This window comes from Carettochelys insculpta, chromosome 2 (genome assembly GCF_033958435.1).
Source record: "Carettochelys insculpta isolate YL-2023 chromosome 2, ASM3395843v1, whole genome shotgun sequence".
Taxonomy (NCBI): domain Eukaryota; kingdom Metazoa; phylum Chordata; order Testudines; family Carettochelyidae; genus Carettochelys; species Carettochelys insculpta.
The window spans coordinates 213868491-213883372 of NC_134138.1; the positions used below are offsets into that span (position 1 = coordinate 213868491).

Below are 14882 nucleotides of genomic sequence, written 5' to 3' on the forward strand. Positions count from 1 at the left end.
ACAGACCAACAGTATGACCTTTGGCAAAACACTTATTCTCTCCATGTTTCAGTACCACACTGTTACGACAGCAGTACTTTCCTACCTCCTCCTGGATGCGTTGTGAGGATAAATACATGAAACACAGCAAGGAACCCAAATGTTAGGGTAATGGGGCCACGTAAGTATCTAAAATAGATATGTGTGTGCTGTCACTTGTGCACTGCTCTTACTATGCTGGTGACAGCCTTTCTCAAGAGCTAATGTACTGTAAACATGATCCAGTTTATTTTTTCACTGCAGGAGTAAACAGCTCATGTTGGATTCTAAACATTTGTACAAACCTAAGGTACTAATCTTAAAGGAATCTGTTCTTCCGTCTAATCCATGTACACAATTTTCATTAGCACTAACACAGGCTACATGTACTCATCAAGAGGAGATTATGTGCTTACGTGTTTAAAACAAACAGCCTCTTTTTTTTATATAGATGAGTAGACTGAACCGTAGTTTTCAACCGGTGTGCCATGGCGCCTATCTAAGCGTGCAGTGGAAATTTCATCCATTTCCCCTCCCCTCCAGCTCTTTGCAGAGCCAACGAAGCGGGTTAACTGATGACATTTCAGAGCACACTTAGATGACCCCATGCCAGCTGGCGCGGGGTCATCAATTTCCCTTCTGCAGGTGCTTTGCAAAGCCTCTGTGAGGGGCAAATGACCAACCCTGCACCAGCTGGGAATCAGGCAGCCTTGCTGCTTGAGCCCCCTGCTGGCTTGGGGTTGTCATTTCCCCTGATGGCTCCGCAAAGAGCAGAGGAGAGGTGGAATTGACCAACCACGGCTCCAAGGGGATGACAGAGAGAGGAACCTGCTCTCTGGAGCCACCCCCTTCCCGCACAAGTAATCAAGTAACGGCTGAAATTTTCAACCTTTATTCCTATCACGGCGTGTTTTCACACATGGGAAAAAGTGGGTGTGTGGTGGAATTGTTTGTCTCATTGAAGTGTGCCGTGTTACTGAAAAAGCTGGGAACCACTGGTCTGAACACACACACATCAGTATTTGATTCAACACTGCATCCATACCCCTAACACAATGTTTACTCTGCCCCAGTCTCCTGTTTATCCACACTTATTTGGCACAGTAGCATCAGTATTATAAAAGATTGTTTAGACAGCTCTATAATTTAATTTCTGAACACTGAATGCTAAAAATGCTACATGGAAAACAGATGCTTTCAAAAAGACAGAAGCTGCATCAAAACAGATATGGCAATGCTGAATGTTGCATCCATTACTTGCCTTTATTTATTAGCAAGGTCACTTGTAGACTCAATGGAAGTGCTATTTATGCAATGTTTTTATAACGTACTATAACAAGGATCCTTAAACTGGCACTCCAGATGCAAAAAATACCACACAAACATACATTTTATTTATATATTTGCTTGAAGAGCACTGTAGCAAAAGTGTATTAATCCATAAATGGTCTGTCTCCAGAGACTGTGGCACTTCAGAAATACACATAGATTTATCAAAAGTAAAACTGGAGAAAATTTTTGAAAGTATAATGGAATAAAAATACATTTTATATGTGTTATATGAAAAGTCACACATTAAAAATCTTCTCCAACAGATTACCTACTGATTTTTTCCTCCTAAGTGAAGCAATTCTGGCAAGATACTTATTTTCTGTTTTCCTAGTATAACTGGATTTATATTTAAAATTTGTGCAAATGTTCAAAGACATTAAGGAAGAAGTGTTATCCACAGCACATATAATTAAGGGACAAAGCATAAAACAGAAGAGCATTAAATTTAAAAAAAACTAATTAATTTTATGATATCGTCTTTATTAACATAAACTGACCACAGTTGTACAATAGAACAAACTTCCACACAGCAGGTAGCAGCTGTTACAATGTCAATATCAAAAGCTTTTGTGTACTAGTCTGTAAACATTTAATTCACTCAGCACACATTAACATAGCACAACTTAAGTTCTGTTCTTTCTTCCCACCCAGCTACTCTTCTGTCTCTTGCTCTTCCCAAACCACCTGTTAATGTCTAAACTTGGACTCTTCAAGCCAAGCGCCATGTCTTTTCTTTGCTGCATACAGGGTGCAGCACTTACACTAAAATTACTTTTTCCTTAAAGGCCCTTGACCCAATGGCCTTACTGTGCTAAATCAAGCGTTACCGTGAGATTTGCCCAAGTTAAAGACTTGATCTTTTGAAAAACAGTCAAACTCCAAATCCAATAAAACAGACGCCAACACAGAGTTTACACGAATCCAATAAAAGTCAGGATGCTTTTGAATGCTCCAAATAATACTTAACAGCATAACATTATAACAAATGTATTGTACCAGCCAATCAAAGAAACAACAATTAAAAGGACAAATTGCATATACTACAATGGTGACTCTGTGGACAGATTGCACAACGAGTGTTTTCTATGCCATGAGAATGCAGCAGGTCAACAACAGTACAGAGAATGACTGTTGCTCTACACAGCATACACATTCATTAGATTAAATAAATCCTCATTATTCCTCCTAGTCTAGTTAAAAACAGCTGAAACAGAACATTGTCACAACCTCAATAAGCCTAATTCTCATTTACACTAAGGTCCCTTTACACCATTTTAGCTGTATAAAGGAACTGGCTGTTTGTAAAAACTAGGCATATCTCCTGTTTCAAGAATAAACATCCCAGCTTCATCAGCATTTATCAGCCTGAGATAATATACCCAGAGATAACGTTCTCTTGCAGTGACTTCTTAATGTTTCAGTTTCCTTTCTGATTTACATTGCTTTTGGAAGAACAAGTCATGATCCCTTTATGGATCCTGTAATGCCAGGAGCTAAATACCTTCACTTTACACCTGGAAGTGCACTTTAAGCCAACAGGAATGCTGCTATCCTGTAGCAGACTTTGGCACACAGTGTTAATAAAGATTTTTTTCCATAAAGTTCTTTTGCATTTCATTACCGATAGCCTGAGAAAAAGATGCATGTCTTAAAAACGTTAGTAAAATAATTTAGTAAAATCATCTTTAGTACTGTGTGCTAGGTAAATAAATGAACGGACTCCATGTACGTAAAGCAGGGGTGGGCTCTAACTGGCATGGGAGGCTTGGGGCTCCCACCCGCCTGCCCACACACTCAGTCCCCCACCGCAGGGAGCCTACGCTGGTGTTCCAGCCCCATCCACCCTGTGTGGCTGAAGCACCCGGGTTGCCTCCTTGCTGTGGGGTAGAGAGGAGGAGCCCGAGCCCTGTGGGCTGGGTTCAGGCAAGTTGGAGCCGGATCTGCACAATGGGAGAAGGAAGCGGCTCTGCATTGCCGTTTCCCCTCTTCCCGGCTAGGGGATTGGCAGTGCAGGGAAGCCTGGGCAGGGAGGCCTTTTGCTCACTGCTGCCTTTGACCAGAATCACAGCCAATGAGAGCAGAGGAGTGGTGCCTGGTGCAACTAGGGGTGCAGTCTCCTGTGCCCCAGAGAGCAGTGCAGGTAAATCCCACTCATCGTCCTCTCTCACCTCTCCCCACCTGGACCCTCCACCTCAAGCCCTTTCCTGCACTCCCGCTCCCACCCACATCCCCACCCCAGCCCACTTCTATACCCCACATTCCACCCAGAGTTCACACCCCCAGGCCACTCCTGCCTCCTACCTTCTACCCAGACCTGCACTTCCAGCCCACTCCTGCACCCTCTCTTCTGCGCAGACCCTGCACACCCATTCCCATTCTGCTCCTCAGCAGCCCCCTCCTACACGCTGACCCCCTCTTTTTTGCCCCGCCCCTGAGCCTAGGAAAATGCAGAAGAGGAAGACCTTGGACAACGTTAAGAAGATCTACTGAGACTGAAGGGCAACAATTGGGGTACTCCCGGAGTCAGCTAGAAGTTTTGTCCCAAGACAGAGTGAAGCGGAGGAGACTTGTAGATGACCTATGCTCCACACAGAGTACAAGGGTTTAAATCAAGTAAGTTGGAGCCTAGGGGAGCCTGAAAATTTACTGGGTCTGTAGAGGAATTCATTTGGCTTGGGAAAAGCCCTGAATTTCAGTTCTCTTGCCATGAGACTAGACCACGATGGGAGAGAGCGGAATCAGTGAGAGGTTTGGTGTTTTGTTTCTTTTTTTTTTTTTTTTTTTTTTTTTTAAATCTCAATTTTGTCCGACCCCTGACTGACTTTTCAGTGCCTCAGTGACCCCTGACCCGTGTTCTCTCTCCTATTTTTTCCATCCATTTCCGGAATAAAATTTGTTATGTGCACAGAGGCATGCGTGGGTGTACACCACCACCAGGAACACCTGCTGCCCACTGGGAGTGACGACGGGTGCTCTGCTAATCAGCTGGTCAGCCCCTGAATCTCTCCTGGGGGGCTGTCCAAGCGCTCAGCTTACAGGGAACACTCTCCCTTACCCCGCCCTCCCCCGCCTAAAAAAGTTCCCCACCCCGATGTAAACGAACTGGATCCTTTTTTTTTTTTTTTTTTCTCCCTAAGAGGACTATTGACAGAGATGCTGCAGCTAACATTTTAACCAGGTGCACACAGACCGACTTACTGGTGCTTCCTCCAATCTCTTCCATCCTGCTTCTCCCTACAATTTTCATACAGATTGCTACAGCCAGGATGTGGACAGACAGCCTGCAGGACTACAAGTTTAGTATGTCTGTGAACACTGACAGCAGAAAGGATGCCAGCACTCAACACAGACTAAACACATTCCGCCCTCTTAGCGTTCGTATGTTGTACTTTGAGAACGGTCACTTCAGAATCCCTCCTTTTGTGGTTAGTTTTCCAGTGCAGCCTCTACAGGAACTCTCTTCCAAACAAGTAAAAATTCAGATGCAATGTGAACTACACCATTTAAAATTTTTATAATTTTGTTCCTAAAAATAACAAAAATAGTTGATGAGACCAAGCAGGGAGAACATAAAAGTTTAAAAAAGGGGGTTCTGGTACAGATTACCTCACCAGGAAGAAAGGTGGATGAAGCTTTTTTGAAAAAAATAACTAACAAAATCATCCAAAACACAGGATTTGGTTGATGGGGGACTTAATTACCCAGTTGGGAAGACAACACAGGGGACTTAACTACCCATATGTTGGGAACATAACACAGCTGGGCACAGATTATCCAACAAGTGGAATGTGTTGGAGATAATTTTTTTTATTTCAGAAAGTGGAGAAAGGTAGTGGGGGGAAGCTGTTCTAGATCTGATTTTGACAAGTAGGCCATGTCTACACTAGCCCCAAACTTCGAAATGGCCATGTAAGTGGCCATTTCAAAGTTTACTAATGAAGTGCTGAAATACATATTCAGCGCCTCATTAGCATGTGGGCAGCCGCAGCACTTTGAAATTGATGCGGCTTGCTGCCGCGTGGCTTGTCCCGACGGGGCTCCTTTTCGAAAGGACCCCTCCTACTTCAAAGTCCCCTTATTCCCATCTGCTCGTAGGAATAACGGGACTTCGAAGTAGGTTTAGGTTGGACAATAGGAAAAGCTTCCAAATTGTCTGGGTACTAGCCTTGTGCATGGGCATTTCTTGGCCAGCACTGACAACAACAGTTCCCTAGGCTACACAAAACAGGAGGAGGAGGAGGGAGGAGTGGGAGGCTGAGGCTACGTCTACACTATGATATAATATCGATTAATTAGCTTGATTTTTCCAAGTGCCTGTCCTCACTGTAAATTCCATTAGCTCAATTTAAGGAGCACTAAAATCAGCATAATATCAATATCATATCGTAGTAACCTGACGGGTGTAGTGTTCAGTTCGAATTTAAAATTCCAAATGAAAGGTAGTGAGGAAGTGCCATGTCTTCAAATCAAATTCATTAGCCTCTAAACATGTCCCGTATGTGACTCACAATGCCCCACAGCTCTCTGCTCTGGCCTCTTCATCTCCACTGCTCTCAGTTCTGGAGGAATTAGGAAACAGTTAGATCATTTCAATTCAGCACCTGGACCCATGGCTGTAGGGTCATGAGAGGCTGAAAAATCTTTTTTGTTTGCTAGTAGCACGGCTGTGGTTCTGTGTATATCCCTTTTAACTGCCTTTTTTTTTCTGTGCTGCCTGACACTAGCCACTGCCCCCTGCCGCATGAGACAGCTAGTCTGTGGGTGGGGGTCACGTTTGTCTGATAGGATGAGAAACTTCTTTTCAGCCGTTTACATGTTGTCCTGACCCCCACATCCGCTCCCTTCCCTCTCCCCGAGAGGTGCCACACATTCTGGAACTTTCCCTTGCACACATCAGGTGGCAGCTAGTCTGTGGGTCAGGGTCATGTTTGGACGAGAAACTTTTTTCAGCCACTTACATTTTGTCCTGACTTGCACGCAGCCTGTAACTTTCCTGTGCCCAGATGCATCACATGGCTTGATCCCAAACCAATAATAGGACGTGCTGTGCAAGGTGCCAGGCAGCTTGCGTGTGGTGAGGGTCCTGTAGATGGCCAGGGGAAGTCTCCCTGGTCAGTCACGATTTTGGGGCAACAGAAGAAAATACTTTGTCACTCGAGTGGCTGTCCTCTGAGAGGAAATTTTTGGATGAGCGTTAGTCAAAGGCCAAGGGGTTGGCAGTAGCCAGGGGCCTTCAGGTGCCCGTGGGAAGTCTCCCTTGGCGGTCATGATTTTTGGGGCTGGCTATAGTCTTGGGTCTTTTAGCTGCCCTGAGCCGTAACTGTTTCAATGATTCTTTGCAGTTTTCAGGGTAGCACCCGTGTCTACTTAAAAATACTATTCTTCCGAAGGTCTTCTTTGATAGGAGGTCTTAATCCAGATCCAAGCCAGCAAAGATCCAGTGCTTTTGCATCCCATTTCCAAAAACCTGTCGGTTTACTACCTGTTCCCTCCCCTCAATTATAAAAAAAGCACATATAAGCACATCTCTTATAAAGGCAAGCCAGACCCCTGTCTGCAAAAAGGGACTTCTGTTTAACATGGCTGGGGAAAGAGGGGAATGAAATGTGGGAAGACGTCATCAGATACCCACATCTACTTGCTGGGCATTTTTTCCCCCATGCTGCACCAGTGAAAATAACCAGAATGCTACAGGGCTCAGGGAACTGTGGGAGAGGTTCCCACAATACACTGCTGCAGCACTTGACTTAAGCCACTTGTGTGTGGCAGCAATTGTGGGGAGCATGTGGGAAGGCAAAGATGCTAAAAATTGAATGGATAAAACCCAGCGTTAATAAATTGATTTTAGTAAATTCGACTGTAGCTGGGAGTGTAGAGACAGCCTCAGTTTTAAAAGGCCCCAGGTGGGGAAAGAACAGTTTTATGATATATATGGTTGTGCAATGACCCAAACATCATTCTTCTCCCACTCCATATCCCATTTTCCCTTCCTCTAATGAATGGGAGTTAAATGGAAGTTCCTTTCATGCTGGCCTGCCTATGTCCAGGGAGACAAGGGAAACCATTCAGTCACTAGAGGAATCAGAGCTGTCCATTCTTCCTTTGACCAATTCACATTTTTGTATCATTCCCATCCATATCACTCATCCTCTCTGCATGGTGAGCTGCTCTACAGGAGCAAGGAAAAGCAAGGATCAATGAAGCATCCATGCCTGTGACTGCACAAATGCCATGCCCTGTTGCAGCAGAGAGGTGACGGACCAGCAGTGCTAATACAAATGCTTAGGGAAGAAAATACACTTCTGGAGTAACTCTGTTTCTCTGTCTCTTTCAATGCTGTTCACTAGACATAGGGGCTGGACTTCTTTGCGATGCAAGGGGAATAAAGAGGAGAGTTAATATTTGTTGCAGTTCTCTGTTTCTCTTCCATGGCAACTCCGTCTGCTAGCATACAATACAGTCAATTTCTTCTTGAATTGCTGGCCAGTCCAGTAAGCATAATTCAGCAAATGTTTGGTACAGCAGAAATTCAAGGTAGTTCTTGTTTAACAGCAGGGCAAATGTGGTGATCCAATTTTGTAGCTCACTAAACCCCATCACTCAGCAATATGTAGAGGGGACTCCGTTACCAGAAACTTCACTCTGACATTGATGGCCAGGTGTCCTTCAATGGATTGGAGAAAAACTACTCTTTCCTATTCCAGTCTCTTAAAAACGGCTATGTTCTCCTGATGATGGCCAGCCTTTAAAGAACAGAAAAATGACATGGTAATGCTACCCCTGAGGAATGCACTGTAAATACAGGTTGAACCTCCTTAGTCTGGCACTCTTATCCGGCAACATCCATGGTCTGACAGGATTTTTGTTAGCCGAACGTGCACCTATCGTAGGTGTGGCCATGGTCCCATAAAGTTTATTTCCAGCCACCAGTCCTGGCTCTCAGTGTTCCATGTTGTTATTTAGCTGTAATTTACCCCGAAATGTCTTCTAAGAGACCAGTAAGCAGTGGAAGTGTTTGTTGGTAATGCTGCTAGGCAAATATTGACCTCCTGTGGTTTGGCAAATTCTCTTGTTCGGCACGAGTCAGGTCCCAAGGGTGCCAGTCTAGAAAGCGTCAATTCTTTAATAACAACACTGCAGATATCTTACCATTTCTTTTAACTTTATCTCCTTCTGAAGGGGCTGCAAACATAGTCTGAGGGAAGGGAGCTGGAACAGTTGCATTTCTGGGGTTCTAAAATGCATCTTATGTTGTGGCTTCAAGAGGTACACTGCCTGCCTGGGGCCTGTATCCGAGAGGTTACGGAGGCGTTGTCAAGGATTATCAGGCCCTCTACTATCCCATGCTTCTCATCCATGTGGGCACTAATGATACTGTGAGGTATGATGCTGAGCAGGTCAAGAGTGACTTCAGGGCTCCGGGGAGCAGGTGGTATTCTCCTCAATCCTGCCTGTCAGTGGTAGGGGCCCAGGCAGAGACAGGTGCATCCTAGAGGTGAATGCCTGGCTTCGAAGATGGTGTCACCAGGAAGGCTTTGGCTTCCTTGACCACGGGATGCTATTCCAGGAAGGACTGCTGGGCAGAGATGGTGTTCACGTTTCGAGGAGGGGAAAGACCGTATTTGGACACAGACAGGCTAACCTAGTGAGGAGGGCTTTAAACTAGGTTCGACGGGGGCAGGGGAGCAAAGCCCACACGTAAGTGGAGAACATGGAAACCTGGGTGATGGGTCAGAAATGGGAGGCAGCACGGGCAACAATGTCAGAGTAAAAAGAGGGTCAGGGCAAAACAGGGAGGCAACATCAAATCAATATCTTAGATGCCTGTATACAAATGCAAGAAGTACGGGTAATAAGCAGGAAGAACTTGAAGTGCTAATAAATAAATACAGCTATGACATCGTTGGCATCACAGAAACTTGGTGGGATAATACAAATGATTGGAACGTTGGTATTGAAGGGTACAGCCTGCTTAGGAAGGATAGACAGGGAAGAAAGAGGGGAGGTGTTGCCTTATATATTAAAAACGTACACACTTGGACTGGGGTGGAGATGGACGTAGGAGATGGACATGTCGAGAGTCTCTGGGTTAGACTAAGAGGGGTAAAAAACAAGGGTGATGTCCTGATAGGCATCTACTACAGGCCGCCTAGCCAGGTGGAAGAGGTGGACGAGGCTTTTTTAAACAACTAACAAAGTCAACCAGGGCCCCAGATTTGGTGGTGATGGGGGACTTCAACTGTCCAGAGATATGTTGAGAAACTAATGCAGCGGGGCACAGACTATCCAGTAAGTTCTTGGATTGTATTGGAGACAATTTTTTATTCCAAAAGATTGAAAAAGCTACCGGGGGGAAGCTGTTTTAGATTTGATTTTAACAAATAAGGAGGAATTGGTAGAGAACTTGAAGGTGGAAGGCATCTTGGGTGAAAGTGATCATGAAATCATAGAGTTCACAATCCTAAGGAAGGGTAGAACAGAAAACAGCGAAATAGAGATAATGGATTTCAGGAGGGCAGATTTTGGTAAACTCAGAGGGCTGGTAGGTAAGGTCCCATGGGAAGCAAAACTGAGGGGAAAAACAGCTGAGAAGAGTTGGCAGTTTTTCAAAGGGACATTATTAAGGGCCCAAAAGCAAGCTATCCCCCCATGTAGGAAAGATAGAAAATATGGAAAAAGACCGCCTTGGCTTAACCAGGAGATCTTTCACGATCTCAAAATAAAAAAGGAATTGTACAAAAAATGCAAACAAGGAAAAATTACAAAGGATGAATATAGGCAAACAACACAAGAATGCAGGAGCAAGATTAGAAAGGCTAAGGCACAAAATGAGCTCAAACTAGCTACAGGCATAAAGGGAAACAAGAAGGCTTTTTATAACTATATTAGAAACAAGAGGAAGACCAGGGACAGGGTAGGGCCATTGCTCAGTGAGGAGGGAGAAACAGTAACAGGGAACTTGGAAATGGCAGAGATGCTTAATGACTTCTTTGTTTCAGTCTTCATCGAGAAGTCTGATGCAGGAATGCCCAACATAGTGAATGCTAGTGGGAAAGGGGTAGGGTTAGAAGTTGAAATAAAAAAAGAACAAGTTAAAAATCAACTAGGAAAATTAGATGTCTGCAAGTCACCGGGGCCTGATGAAATGCACCCTAGAATACTCAAGGGGATGATAGAGGAGGTATCTGAGCCTTTACCTATCATCTTTGGAAAATCATGGGAGACAGGAGAGATTCCAGAAGACTGGAAAAGGGCAAATATAGTGCCCATCTATAAAAAGGGGAATAAGAATAACCCAGGAAACTACAGGCCAGTCAGCTTAACTTCAGTGCCAGGAAAGATAATGGAGCAGGTAATTAAAGAAATCATCTGCAAGCACTTGGAAGGTGGTAAGGTAATAGGAAACAGCCAGCATGGGTTTGTAAAGAATAAATCTTGTCGAAGTAATCTGATAGCTTTCGTTGATAGGGTAACGAGCCTTGTGGATAGGGGAGAAGTGGTAGATGTGGTATACCTAGACTTTAGTAAAGCATTTGATACGGTCTCTCATAATGTTCTTATAAAAAAAACTAGGCAAATACAATTTAGATGAGGCTACTATAAGGTGGGTGCATAACTGGCTGGATAACTGTACCCAGAGAGTAGTTCTTAATGGTTCTCAATCCTGCTGGAAAAGTATAACAAGTGGGCTTCCACAGGGGTCTGTGTTCAGACAGGTTCTGTTCAATGTCTTCATCAATGATTTAGATATTGGCATAGAAAGTACGCTTATTAAGTTTGCAGATGATACCAAGTTGGGAGGGGTTGCAACTGCTTTGGAGGATAGGGTCATAATTCAAAATGATCTGGATAAATTGGAGAAATGGTCTAAGGTAAACAGGATGAAGTTTAATAAGGACAATAAGGGCTTAAACTGCAGCAAGGGAGGTTTAGGTTGGACATTAGGAAAAAGCTGCTAACTGTCAGGGCAGTCAAACAGTGGAATAAATTGCCAAGGGAGGTTGTGGAATCTCCATCGCTGGAGATATTTAAGAACAGGTTAGATAGATGTCTATCAGGGATGGTTTACATAGTACTTGGCCCTGCCATTGGGGCAGGGGGCTGGACTCGATGGCCTCTCTAGGTCCCTTCCAGTCCTAGTGTTCTATGATTCTATGATTAATACAACTGCATGATGTGAGGAGGCTTTAGTTGCCTTCCAAGGGAAAAAATGCAATATAATGCTTACCTTGTCTTTGACTTGGCAGGACATTCTCATGCTGCCAGAGAATCTATTCTGGTAGAAAGGCATGAATGGCTCCACAGAAGAAGACACAGAAAGACCTTGGAGAAGCCGCTCATTGGCACAGATAGAAGTCAGGAGCAGTTCGAGTTTCTTAAAGCAAGGTAGGATCAGGTCCTTAGGCAGGATGAGGCTTTCTGATACACGGAGAGTTGCAAAGGCAGAGGGAGCGTACCCACAGGTAATGGGAGAATGTGCAGAGGGAACAAGATCATACATTCCAAAAAATCCTTAGTCCAGCCACTGGCAGAACATTTTTGAGCCCTGCCTGTTGCCATAGCACCTACTCCTCTGCATGAACAAACAGCAGGTTCTCTTCGTAGTCCTCCACTAGCTGCCTGCCAGGCTGCTGCTGAGGCGGTGGATCCCTCCATCAACCCTGACAGGCAGGAACATGCTGGACGCCTGCCACAGCATCCTCCACAGGCACCTCCCAGGAGGGGAGCCCCCAAGCCTTCCTGAACAATCAGGAGAAACGAGTCTGATCTAATTCCTGCAGAACAGATTGGGTTCAGTCCCCAAACCCCACATAGGAGACACTGCCATTTGCCCTGCCCCCCACCCCCACCCTCCAGTATGTTGCAGGCGTTCCTCCTTTGTCAAGGGGAGTGGAAGGCTGAGAAGACAGAAGACAGGACTATTTGCCCACTTTTGAGGGAACTGGACCTTTCGTTGTGTATTTAGTCAGGTTACTAACAGGTATAAGCGCTGGTTGTTGCACATATACCAGTAAAAGTTACTGTTCACTTCACTGGTATACACACCTTGCTTTTAGAGTATGAGTAACACATTTTCCATATTTTAGGGATGGGTCAGCAGGACTCGCTGTATGTGTGGTGCCAAACCAACGCAGTAAATTTTGTTCCTCCTTTATCCCCATACCGCATCATGAATTTTCTGATGTCAAACAAAGAATCAAAACCCCTGGGGTTCATTACAGGGAACCAAACTGAGAGACTGTCACTATCCAAAAGTTCCAAAATAAAATAAAACAGAAGAGAAGTCACTTGGGATGTATTTATGACTTTGATAATGACTTAATTGGTAAAAGACAAATAAAAATAAACTCACAGAGAGACTACATATTTAGTGGTGCATTTCAAGACTCCTCCCCACACCAAATAGTAACCACACTGGAAATCATGGGAGTGCTCATGTATAGCAGCTGATAGATGTTCTAAGCACCCATGTCAGAAAACATTTTTTATGCAAGCAGTGTATGAATTCCCTCCCCAGATCTTGCAGAATTAAAAAAAAATGATATTAACAATACTTAAGTGCACCCCATAAAGAAAGGCCAAACAGAGCAGTTAATATGTAACAAACACATTGCTCAATGACACATTAGAAGTTCATGAAAGCTCTCCTCAGTACAAAACCAAAGCCAAAATGTATTAACTTAATGGACTCTTCCTTAGTTGTCTGCTTTCAGTTAGCATAGTAGCATCAACTGTATGGTACTGAAACCTACTGAGGTATCTTGAAACATAAGTATGTGGAAGTGGTCTCCTGAGCTTTTCCAGCAACACCAAAAGATCACATTAATGCCCCCGGGCATAGCTGAGAGCCACCTTCTGGCTCCCTAAGCTGTGTCTACACTAGGAACTAACACTGCTGCTAACTTACAAGTTAGACACTACTTCAAAGTAGCCAGCAGAAAGTCTACACACGTTTTCCCTTACTTTGAAGTTAAGTAGGGAGCCCAACTTCAAAGTCCTTACTCCATTCCAGGGAATGGAGTAGTGCCCTTCTTTGAAGTTTAAACACAGCCCTAGCACTCCATGATGTACAAGTACACAGCATCAATAATTTCCCTGGCCTACAGGTAACTAGGAACTGTACACGTAGGAGAGGACCTGGCTGCCTGTGCAGGCTCTGAACAGCACATCTGCTCTGTGCCCACATGCTGTGGGAGTATTCTCTCAGAGCCTCACATGTATGGTGCATGGTACAGCCCACCACATTAATGTGAAATGTGCTGGCCATACTAGCAGTCAGATGGGTCAGTGAATGTCACTCATGGGCTTTCAGGCATCCAAAGGCACACACTGCCTCACTATCCTGCAGCTACTCAGCCTTGTAAGATGAATTCCCTTTTTCTGGGGTTGGAAATGTTGGGGTAATGCTCTATGAGCCATTGTAGGAATGGGTCTGCAGGGTTCCCAGAATAAATGTCAGCACAGAAATGCCATATAGATCATGTAGTTTCAGAGGAATAAAATCCCTTCTTCCCTTCTGTGACAAAACCCCAGCCTGCTCAATACACTTGTGTCATGGACCTCTCCTATATGCCCAATGTTTGTGTTCATGAATGGAGTATCCACTAAGCCTGAAAGAACAAGTGAACAGTGACCTTCGTCCTTCACCTAGTTATTGACCCCTTTTAGTGGGCAAAGGACTGGGTCTTGTGTTCCTCCACTGGCCCCTAGCCAGTATGGTGATCCCACCCTTTCAAAGTCCCCTGTCGTTTCAGAGATTTTGGCTCTGGCACCCACTCCTGGGCAGAACAGTGTTTAGAGCCTGGCAAACCACTGCCTTGACAGCTGACTTTCCAGCCCTGAATTGGTCTGCAATGGACACCTGTGGCTGCCCAGAGTTACCAGCTTTCAAATGGTGATACCTACCCGCTTTTGCGCTCATCTGGGTTTCTGTAATCAAATGGTCTGACCCGGAAGAGTTGGTGCAAGCTCCTCATACAATTCCATGGTGGTCTGCCTCCTCATTCTGAAGTTGTGCAGTCATCCCAGGTTTCCGAAAGCATGCGATTCCCCATTGTCACGATGGTTCTCTGCAACCAGAGATGATGGCCCACCCACAGGCACTCAACACATCTCTTTCTTGGGATCCTGCTGGATCTCATTCCCTCAACGCCCCCAAATTCAGTCAGCTATCTCTAAATTGTGTGGGCCAATTCTGTCCAGTATCCAGTATAGCATCATAGGAACATTTGTCCAGTGAGCAAGAGCAGAACCTCATCTTCCTACCTGCGCTCCATGTCACCAACACAGTTTGGTAGGAGCGAGAGGTAAGGAGGAGCTGCCATTGCCAAATGTGTGAAGGTGGAGTACAGCACCTGCAGTACACAGCAACGCAGTTCCTAGAGTGTTTTCTGTGATGTACAAGACTCTGAGTTACCATCCCTGAAATGACGGCATTACTGTGGCAGACATAAAAGGGGCACCGGGGAAGCAAGCAGACCACCAATGACCAGTGTGTATCCGTACTTCATTCAAACATATGGAAACTTATT

At 44.8% G+C, this 14882-nt stretch overlaps 1 protein-coding gene across 1 annotated transcript in view; it reads right to left on the minus strand.

The window, feature by feature from the left end:
• CHN2 (chimerin 2) overlaps nt 1–14882 on the minus strand; it is a 249493-nt gene that overhangs the window by 9636 nt on the left and 224975 nt on the right. The window lies entirely within an intron of this gene.